The sequence below is a fragment of the Sinohyriopsis cumingii genome, chromosome 5 (genome assembly GCF_028554795.1).
Source record: "Sinohyriopsis cumingii isolate HCF-2022 chromosome 5, ASM2855479v2, whole genome shotgun sequence".
In the NCBI taxonomy this organism is placed as follows: Eukaryota; Metazoa; Mollusca; class Bivalvia; order Unionida; family Unionidae; genus Sinohyriopsis; species Sinohyriopsis cumingii.
Genome location: NC_142965.1, coordinates 22,416,675 through 22,429,037, shown reverse-complemented (window position 1 = coordinate 22,429,037; position 12,363 = coordinate 22,416,675).

Here is a 12,363-nt window from a genome sequence, read left to right as displayed (position 1 = left end):
CATCGGATGATGATAGACTGCAGTGTGATCTCAGGAGTCAGGACTTCATTAGATGAATCATCGGATGATGATAGACTGCAGACAAAGGAGAATAAATTATACTTTCAAGATACAAATATAATCTAATCAACTATATCTTTGAAAAGCTTGCAAAATTCTGATTCATGTTTTCAAATTTAATTGCAGTACAATTTACAGATTTCATACTCTGCTGACGTTACCGCAACTCATAAATTACAATGTTCATTTCTGATGGCCAAGGGCAAGTTCAGTATTTTGTTTTTGCAATTCAAATCAAACGTAGCATGTAAGCCGTAGCAATGAATACAGTGCAGTGATCATAATAAAGTTATTCATTTCTGATGTCTCACTTTTGTTTTCTTTTTCAAGGTTTTTCTCGAACGATTATATATTGCAGAAAATTTAGGATGATTCTACATTAATGATACAAATACAAACTAAATATATTTTGGGTACAATTTTACATCTTTACAATGTTGCAAAAACTGTCACGGGCTATTTTGTACTGGTTATTTCCGATAGTCATGGGCAAGTTTATTGTGATAATTTTCGACTGTCATGTTTTTTTTTACTGAGTTCATTTCCGAGAATCAAGGGCTATTTTATAGAGTTCATTTCCGACAGACAAGGACTATTTGTAGTGCTCTTTTCCGACAATCAACGGCTACTTTATAGAGTTCATTTCCAACGGACAAGGACTATTTTGTTGAGTTCGTTTCCGACAGTAAAGGGCTATTTTGCAGTGTTCATTTTCAACAGTCAAGGGCTATTTTATAGAGTTAGTTCCCGACAGCCAAGGGCTATTTTAAATTATTTCATCTGACAAGGCGGCTAAAGCAAACATCATGGGGTCGATGTGGACTGTTAAAATAATAAATTGGCATGCTTCTCATTACCCCCCACCCCTCAACTACCTCGATTTCGAGATATTTACATCTGTAGCAGAGATACATGAACACGTAAACCATGCTGATCGTTCATTTGACGGCCCAAGTCAAGTATTTGATCTCCTGTGCTAGTTTAGCTCTCAAACGTAGCCACCAAATCAACCTACTCATGAAAGCCTAAAATCAAAGTAAATATAAACCATCTTACAGATTTAGTTTCTATGTTAAGCTATAAATACAAAACGCAGGCTTATTAAGCTCACGGCCTTAAAATTAGTACTGTCAAAATACGAAACTGTCTCATGTGACCTCATTAGCCCTCGGCCAGTAAGGTTTGCGATTTTACCTCTGTGTCAACTTGTGAACAAAGCTGACAGTACATTTGAGGCCGAAGTTACACACTTTGTATTCTGTATTACTCCAACTGTGAAAGACAGTCACCAAACAAGTCCACTCAGTTTTTAAGCTTAATTCAAAGTAAATGTAAACCAAAACAAAAAAGATTTAGTTTATGCGTAATGTTATAAACAAAAGGCTCGCGCTTTTTAGTCTCAGGCCTCTATCATAACAATTAAATTTAAGACTACACTTACACTGGAATTTATGGATAAACTCAAAACTTACTACAAACATCAAATGACTACAAAATGGACTACAAATTCGTTTGATAACGAAATGGGTAGTTTATGGACTATAAATGATTACGGAATACAAACCGAATGGACTTGCCATAATTTTGTATTACTTCTATGCTAATCACAAACATGCAAACATAAACAAATACACAATAATAGAAACATTATTTAGTTACTTATTTATACTAAAGAATTGCTTTAAAAATTGCCCGAATAATACTATCTCGAAATTGCTCCTAAAATATGTTACTTTGATTTTATCGGATTTATTATCAATTACTATACCTTGAATATATTGAACTAAGACTTGCATATACTTAACTAGTACCATTGACAACATGCAACACGTGGGATAGCACGAACAGTTTTGCTAGCTCATGAGGGCGCAAGTGCTGCCCGTGCATTAACCAACTAACTCTAAGCCGAATTCATGCGCTAAGCAATTCCAGTGGACCATAAGTTAAATTCAGTCAAGTATTTTCTTATTGCTCTTTACACAATTGTTTACATCTACTTATTACTTTTCCTACACACACTAAACTGCTTCCAGCAAACTTTAATATAATTAAATAATAACTCAAAAGAAATTTCATCTTTACCAGCCAGTCCAAACAAAAACACGAGGGATATCATAAAAACAATATAGCACATAACACATAGCAATCACTGGACAATACTCATCCCTGGCACGGATCACTTATGTAGTTGTTGTTGTGTTTTACGCCATTTTTCAGCACACGATAGTGTATTGTATACATGCCAGCATGTATCAATGGTGGAGGAAGAACCCGGGAAATCCCCGGAAAGAACAACCGACCCTCTGGAAGCTACTGGCAAGCCTTCTCGTATACCCTCATTGGCCGAATCCGAGACTCGAACCCACGCAGACAGAGGTGAGATGGCAGTGATCCGTAATAGAGAGCGCTTTAGACCACTCGGACCACTTATGTAAATGACTCTAAGACCAGCCAGGGTCCAAGAGCAGTTACACTAGTTAAGGCGGTGTATAAACCCTAGAACAACATCTAATCCAAATTTTATTTATAAATCATACAATAAAAGACATATGGGGGGGGGGGGCAGAAGACAATAACACATAAAACCGTTTAATTTTAGACACAAGGGGGTCTCCTCTATGATGTAAGTCTGACAGAGACCACACCAATAAACTAGATGTGCGCGTACAGGGTGTGTGTGTGTGTTTGTGTGTGTTTGTGTATGTGTGTGTGTGTGTCAAAATTCGAAACCCTAAGTGAGACGCGAGTCGTCGCCTTTAGGCTTTATACGTCTATACAGACATCGCACTATACACTATTGTTCTCGTGACGAGATTGAAGGCTAAGGAGAGGTGTGGAGACAAAATCTATTAAGCGATCTGGTTTCATCAATAATTGATTATCTTTTTGCATCAAAAACTTCGACTGTTAAAAGGTGACATAAATGGCTTTACGTATGAATGAGAACTCAGAATGTCAAGCAATAGTACTCCAAAAAGCTAAATGGCTCCACCATAGTTAATTCACTATTTGTCACAAAAGCTAAATAGCTCCACCATAGTTAATTCACTATGTCACAAATGGTAAATGGCTCCACCATAGTTAAATCACTATTTGTCACAAAAGCTAAATAGATCCACCATAGTTAATTCACTATTTGTCACAAAAGCTAAATAGCTCCACCATAGTTAATTCACTATTTGTCACAAAAGCTAAATAGATCCACCATAGTTAATTCACAATTTGTCACAAAAGCTAAATAGCTCCATAAAAGTTTATAGTTTATTCATTATTTGTCAAAAATACTGAATGAATCCACATAGTCAATACATTGCTTTTTCAAAAGCCGAGCCATACCAAAGACTTATAAAAATGATACTAACAGCTAACTTGCTTGGCGCTCAGCATTAAGAGGTATGTGTTAGGACTGGTCGGCCTGGTGTCAGAATAATGTGACTGGGTGGGACATGATGCGACATGTCTATGGCATAATGCCCCAGTGCTAGACTTAACTATAAACTGCCACACTGCAGACACCGTAGCGATATGACTGCAAAATTGTTGAAGCTACGTTAAAAATCCAAATCACACAGACATTATTCAAAAGCTAAATGGCTCCACCACAGTTACACCACTGATTGTTAAAAAGTAGGATGGCTCCACCATAGTTAATTCATCATTTGTCAAAAAGCTAAATGGCTCCACGAAACTTAATTCATTTATTTGTCAAAGAGCTTAATGACTCCAAGATAGTTAATCACTATTTGTCAAATATCTAAGCGACTCTGCCTTATTTAATTCATTAAATGTCAAATAGTTAAATTACTCCAACATAGTTAATTTAATATTTCTTGAAAACGTCAAATGTCTTCCCAATAGTAAATTCATTATTTGTCAAAAATGTTAAATGGCTTCCCCATAGTGAATTAATTATTTGTCAAAAATGTTAAATGGCTTCCCCATAGTGAAATCATTATTTGTCAACAAAAAGCTGAATGGCTCCATCATAGGTTATTCATTATTTGTCAAAAGAGCTAAACTGCTTCACCGTTATTAATTCACAATTTGTTCAAAAAAGATAAATGTATCAACCATATTTTACGTGTTTAGACTCTAATAAACAGTAACAAAGAAAAAGTGAAAACAACAAGCTTTGCAAAATTTAACAAATACTTTATCTCCCTGGAAAAACAATGTAAAAATGAAAAAAAAGGATCTTAAGGTTTTAAGAATCAAATCCCAAAATAATCCAAGAACAATCTAAGAATTATGAAATTAGAACTCATAAAAATAAATTGTTCTAATGAATTCAAGTTCGAGTCCCGACGAAAATCCAAAACGGAAGGCGACGAGGTATGCTATAGCTAGTATAGTTCTTTGTTGTTCCACGAACAATACTATTCCGGTGTTTGAATTCCGATTAAAATTAAAGAAATGTCTTTGTCCAAGAATTCTGTATGAGCACTAAAATATTTCCAGGAAGACGAATTAATATTTTAGAATCCAAATAATTTATATAGAAATTAAAATGTAACTCCAAACTGGTCACAACAAAACAGAGACCTTGACATCAAGTGTTTAAACGCCCAACTGAATAAATTCTCTGTAGACATCGGTATAAAACCTGAATACTGCGCAAAACATATGCCCGGATGAGGGTCAACCCTCCGATAAAACCAGAATTTCTAGAACATCTTAGAAGATATTTACTTCTTAGGGCACGTAGTTCCAATCAGCCTGTCTCGATTTCACTATTATCAATCACACATTAAGAATAAATTTTTACAAAAAAAGTTGTTTACTCGATTCTCAATCAAGTTCAGTATTTAGGTCGGCAAAAAGATACAAATTTCTATTTTTTGGTGTTTTCGACTGAACAGTCAGGTCAAACTAATTTCTGGAAAATATCAAATTCCAGTAAACATAATTGCATCACTTTAACATATAATGATTTAAAATTAAAAATAATTTTTTAAAAAAAACTAACAACAAATGAATAAATTGAATTTACGCAAGACTTCCCCCATAAAGAAAAGAATGATTCATATGATAAAGCTTTCTTTTTACCATAGATTAATTATACACGAGGTCAAAAATAATATAGAAAAACATAAGTAGAACTCTAATGAATTATACAAAGTGTACATGATATAACACATAACATTTACACGGGAAAGTACATCTGCTATGAAATTATATTTCCCCTTGATGTGCCTGATGTTTTTAATATCATATTCCTGTAACAACAAACTCCACCTAAGTAGTCTTTGATTTTTATTTTTCATCTTGCCAATGAAAGTAAGGGGGTGGGATGTTGTGGTCACGTAACACAATAATAAAAGAAGGAGCTGAACTAAGGTAAACTTCAAAATGTTGTAATGTTAATGTCAAAGCCAAGCATTCCTTCTCGATTCTTGAATAATTTCTTTGGTGCTTATTTAATTTTTAGAAAAATAGCACACTGGGTGATCAAAACTATTTTAATCTTACTGAATGAAAACTCTTCCAACCCCAACATCACTTGCATCGACAGACAGTTTAAATGATTGGCTGGAAATTGGAGCTGTAGGAAATGGCGGATTTTTAAGCATGGCTTTTAACTTATCAAAAGCCTCCTGACATTTTTCAGTCCAAAGAAACTTGTTTTTCTTACTCAATAAATATGTCAGTGGTTCAGCGATTGTAGCAAAATTGGAACAAAATTACCGATAGTATCCAGCCATATCTAAAACTTGCATCAGTTGCTTTTTACTAACAGGCACAGGGAATTCAGAGATAGCATTGACCTTAGCATCTATTAGTTTAACTTGTCCATGTACCACGATATGTCCTAGAAAAGGCACACTAGCACGGCAGAACTCACTTTTGGAAACTTGCATATGCGAGTCTGTCAAAGAATTTCCAAATTGTTGCTAAATGTTGTTTTCAGGTATCGTTGTAGATGATGACATCATCGATGTAAGCATCACCATTATCTAGACCAGAGGTGATCATATTCATGAGACGTTGAAACGTTCTTGGCAACCCTTTCATCCAAAACAGCATCACTTTATATTGATAAAGTCCATCTGGAGTCACGAATGCCGAAATTTTCTTTCCGTTAGTGGAATTTGCTAAAACTCTTTTAGAAGGTCAAATTTGGTGACATGCTTGACATTTCCGATCTTATTAATAGTCATCAATTCTTGGCAATGGAAATGAATCTGTTTTTGTCACATTGTTCACTTTCCAATAATAAGTGCACATGCGGAAGGTTTTATCTGGTTTCGAAACAAGTATACATGGTGAACTCCAATCAATTTTACTTGGCTGTATGAAATCATTCTCCAGCAAATACTGAATTTATTTCTTCAAGTATTCTTGTTTGAGAGGGTTCATCCTGTACGGGTGTTGTTTCGCAGGTTTACAATTTCAATGTCATGGAAAATTTTGTTTGTTCTTGTAGGAACATCTAGAAATAAATGCTCATATTCAAATAAAAACCGTTTAAGTTCATTGTTTTCTTGCTCTTGCAAATATGAACGTGTCTGGTCCAGCTCTTCCATAATTTCTGAATTCAAAAGATTTGTCACTCCAATATCAGTATAATCCGTTGATATTCCTTCACTTAAATCGTCAATGAGTGGGACAGGTACAACTAAATTAATTGCATGTTTAACCTGGCTATCTCTTTGAATATACTGGTACTCCTTTAATTATTTAGATCCCAGGAGCACTATGATTAATATTTAACTCATTCATTTTCTTCTCAACTTTGTTAATGGCCGTAATACCTAATCTGAAGAAAATTTTGAAGAGTGAGCAAGAGAGACAGAACTTTATTACCAGACTCAAAGGTTCCCTCCATTGAAGCTCTGTTAAGCCATATTTTCACTTTTGACTTGAAATACTGAATGCCAAATTCAAGCATGATAGGCTGGAAAGTTCCATGCCTAATATTTTACCCATGACCCGATTGGATAGATTTGGGAAGGCCAAATTAAGTAAAAGACTTTATTATATGCTCATTTTTTCCCCGTTAACTTTACATTGACAGAATCGTTCAATATTCCCCGATACTGAACGCGCGCGGCAATACACATATAGCATTCACGTGAATGAAGGAACTATTTTCTTTTGTAAATAAACAATGGACTCAGACGCCAGCACTTTTGATTTGTAAACAAATTATGTACACTCGCGTAAGAGGCTCTTTACGTTGTGGTTGTTTAAATTTTGTTTCTGAATGAACTAAAACATGTTTCGTGGATTGCAAAAAAAACCCAGCTGTCTTGACATTTTACGTTGATACAATGTTACGGATTTAGGCTAGCTACCTAATATAAATGACGGATTATGTCCTTACAAATAACAAGGCATATACTGTTTTCTTTAGCTGGTGATAAGAATGGCAAAATAAAACATACGGTTTTACATCCTGAATTTCCTCAAAATGTTTTTTCTTAATTCTGCAAATCCGAATTACATGAGCCATATCATATGTTTTCAATCTGGATTACACATTTCGAAAGTGTGCTGTAATTTCGATGACAAGTGCAAATGCATCCTCCTTACTGCACTAAAATGAAATAAGCATTAAATTCCATAGTGTCTTTTTGATAATTGCAATTGAAAGACTTCATATTTTCCCCACGTTATGATTTCAAACATTCAATGACAGAAACAGAAACACATTTGCAGACGTAAACACGCTTCTCCCGCGCCACTTCAATCCGATGTATTTCATGTATAATTTGCACAGATGAATCCAGTCCAAAATCACAAACTTTCGTCGAATCGAAACAAAATACCAAAATATATTCACTCCAGATCAAATGGAAAAGTAGCTGCAATGCCCATTCATTCACAATATGACTGCAAATTTCAATTTTAACTAGACACGCCATTTTCTTTCGAAAGTTCTGTCGAACGCACGACTAAGTTCAAATTTATCTGGGTGGAGCTATGTGCGCATTAATAATGATGTCATTTTGTAATGTCAAATCTGCGCTTGTGTATTTAGTTTGGAATACGGCATTCATTCATTTACGTTGTTTCTTGTAGTGTATTTTGTTTATATAATTAAACCTTAGGTAGAATAAATAAATGAGCATATAATAAAAAGGTTACTTCATTTGTATGGGAAAATATGAACTCGTTTTGTCGGAAGGATATACTGCACTCACAAGTTCGTGCAGTATTCATTCCGAAAACTCGTTCCTATTTTCCCATACAAATGCAGTAACCTATAATTATCAAAGATCTTACTATGGTTTTATATTTAATATTCCTCAAAGGAATTGCCTCTGGAAACCTTGTTGACGCACACATAATGGTCAACAAGTATTGGTTACCTGACTTAGTCTTAGGTAAGAGACCAAAACAATCTACCATAATTCTACTAGATGGTTCGCTAAATGCAGGAATAAGTTGCAGATGAGCCTTATGTATCTTCTGATTGGGTTTTCCTACCATTTATCAAGTATGACAAGATCTACAGTATTTACAAACATCACTTTTGATTTTCGGCCAATGAAAGTGAGTTAAGATCTTGTGATAAGTTTTATTAATCCCTAAATGACCAGCCAAAGGAGTTTCATAGGCCCGACTAAGTATTTCCGGTCTGTAAGATTTTGGAACTACAATCTGATAGTTAACTGACAACTCATCACCAGCAGATTCCTCGGGAGGTCTCCATTTTCGCATAAGAATTGCATTTTTAATGAAATAACAGACAGGAACTTCAGTGGCTTCAGTTTCACTAAGGGACTCTTGAAACAAACATGAGATCTCAGGATATTTTTCCTGTTCGACGATAAGTGATTGTCGTTTGTCACCCTGATTAGAATAAAGAGAATCACTAGTTAAAGAGGATCACTGTGATCAATACCTTTTGATTGATCCAAACAAGGAGTGAAAGTGACCTCATCAAAAGCCTGACCAATACATGTATCAGCTAAATAAGTACTTTCCTTAAAAACGTCCTTCTCAAGAGCTTTCTTTAACTTAGCTCTGTTAACTGCACAGTATGGGAATAAATCAGGGAATTCTTTTTCAATCGGTTCAATATTCAGATCTAAACAAGGCTTATCAGTTACAAGTGAATTAACCTCAACCTTGTCTCCAGCTAGGTCGTTGCCTAGTAATAAATGAATGCCCTCAATGGGTAAAACAGAGACTGTTCCGACTGTCACTGGTCCTGAGACTAAGTCTGATGACAAATTTACACAATGGAGAGGAACATTAACAAAGCCGCACTCTGGTCCCTGAATAAGACCACTTTCATTAGAAGAAGACTTCTCATAAAAAGGCAAAGAACCTTACAATAAAAGACTGTGAGAAGCTCCTGTGTCCCTTAAAATTTTAATAGAGATATGATTGGCTGAATCACCCAGGAGTGATATAGAACCATTCGATATGAATTGTTAATAATTCTCCATAATAAAATCAGACTGGGATTTATTAGACCCAACATATGTACTTCTTTCAATAAATGACCGTGATCTTAACCTCTTAGAAAAAATAGCATTTGGAATATGTCTGTCTTGATTTTGATGCCTATTTTTCAATTTGTAGCAATCAGAAATAACATGTCCTTTTTTCTTGCAATAGGTACACGTAGGAAAAGACAAGGGTCATTGATCAAGCTTATCTGAAGCTTGATTTTTAAAAGTTGTGCCAGTTTGAGATTTAGAAGGGCTTGTATTAGGCTGAAATACGTTTCTGCCAGAAGACTGTTGAGTGGAAGTCTTATTTACAAAAGAAACTTTATGAGCTAAGGAATACTCGTCAGCAGCACGAGCAGCATTTTCCAAGGTTTCGACCTTATGCTCATCAAGATACATCCTAATGTCACTATTGATACAGCTCTTAAACTCTTCAACCAATATGACTTGCCTGAGACTTTCGTAATATTTATTAACCTTTCTTGAAGAGCACCACCTATCAAATTGACGCCCTTTATCCCCATGCAGATTCGACATAGGTCTGATCAGCTTCTTTTATAGTTTCTGAAGTTTTGCCGATAAGCCTCAGGGACTGACTCATAACCCATCAATATATAGTCCTTAACTACATCATAGTCAGCACTATGCTTTAGTGACAATGAATTCTAAATATCACTAGCTTTACCAGTGAGTACATATTGTAATAATAGAATCCAGTACTCGCTTGGCCATTTAAAACGTTCAGCAATTCTTTCAATACGAAGAAAATATTGAACTGCTTCTTTTTCCAGAAAAGGAGGTACTAACTTGATATTTCTTAAACATCAAAAGTAGGGGAATGTTTTTCTTTTGCCAGCTCTAATTCCTTTAACCGAATTTGAAATTCTCTTTCTTTCTTCTCTCTTTGCATTTGACATTGTCTTTCATTCTCCTCGCTCTCTTTTTGTATTTTCATTTGCATTAATTTGATCTTCTGAAACTGCATTTGTTTCTCATCTTCTTCTTTCTGAAACTGCATTCATCTTACTTCCATCTCTCTTTCCATTTGTATATTTTCTATCTGAAACTGAACATGTCTTATCTCTAATTCCAGCTTTTTTTTTAGCTGTACTTCCATTTTAAAAAACATCCAACCACTCCTGAGTAAAAGTAAAAAGAATCTCTACCCTTTATGATATTCTTGAAAAAGCTTGCTGATTTCACTAAGGATTTCAAAATTGTATAAAAAAAACTATTTAGGATTTTTAATAGATTTCAAAAACATGGAGAATTCAAATTTCAAACAACAAAGTTTTCTAAAATATTTCAGCCAAAATTCAAATATCCCGGACAAGCGCCCAATTTATTTTTGTTACGTGTTTATGCTCTAATAAACAGTAACAAAAAAAATGTGAAGGCAACAAGCTTTGTAAAATTTAATATAATTTATCTCCCTGGAAAAACAATGTAAAAATGAAACAAAGAACTTACGGTTTTTAAGAATCAAATCCCTAAATAATCAAGAATAATCCAAGAATTATTAAACTAGAAGTCCTGATAATAAAATGTTCTAATGAATTAAAGTTCGAGTCCCGACGAAAATCCAAAATAGAAGGCGACGACGTATGATATGGATAGCAGGGTACTGTTGTGTCTACAATTCTTTGTTGTTCCACAGACAATAATATTCCGGCGTTTGAATGCCGAATAAAATTTAAAGAAATGTCTTTGTCCAAAATTTATGTATGAGTACTAAATCATTTCCAGGAAAACGAATTAATATTTTAGAATCCAAATAATTTAAATATAAATAAAATGCAACTCCAAACTGGTCACAACAAAACGAACACCTTGACATCAAGTGTTTAAGCGCTCAACTGACTAAATTCTCTGTAGACATCGGTATAAAACCGGAATACTGCGCAAAACAGATGCCCAGATGAGGGTCAACTCTCCGTTAAAGCCAGAATTTCTAGAACATGGTAGAAGCTAGGTACGTAGTCAAAATCAGCCTCGATTTCACTTTTATCAATCACACATGAAGCATTAATGTCGAAATATAGTTGTTTACTTGATTCTCGATCAAGGTCAGGAACTAGGTCAGAAAAAAGATACAAAATTATATTTTTAGGTGTTTTCGACTGGACAGTCAGGTCAAACTAATTTCTGGAAAATTTCAAATTCTAGTAAACACAAATACATTACTTTAACATGTAATGATTTAAAAATGAAAAAATAAACCAAAAGTAATTAAATTACATATACGTAACACATAGTTAATGCATTTTTTGTCAAACGAGCTAAAGGGCCCCACCATGTTAGCTAAATGACTCCGCGTAGTATAATTTATTATCTTTCATAAACTCTAAATGGCTCCACCATACTTAATTCATTATTGCCCATAACATTAAATGTCTCCACCATGCCTAATTCGCTATTGTCCAAAAAACGCTAAATGGTTCCACCATGGTTAATTCATTATTGTCGAAAACGCTAAATGGCTCCACCACATTTAATTCATTATTGTGCAAAAACGCTAAATGGCACCACCATAGTTAATTCATTATTGTCCAAAATGCTAAATGACTACTCCATAGTTGATTCAGTATTTGTCACAAAAGCTAAATGGCCCCACCCTAGTTAATTCATTTTTTGATAAAGTTAAATGACTCCACTAATAGTTAGTTCATTATTTGTCAAAATGTTAATTAGCTCCACCATTTGTTACCACATTGTTTTCTATAAAGCTAAATGGATCTATCATAGTGAATTCCTTATTTGTCAAAAAAAAAGCTAAATGGCTCCAACATAGTTAATTCATTTTTCTCTATCCATAGTGAATTTCTTATTTGTCAAGAAAAAGAAAAAGAAAAGCTAAATGGCTCTACCTTAGTTAATTCATTTTCCCTAAAACGTTAAA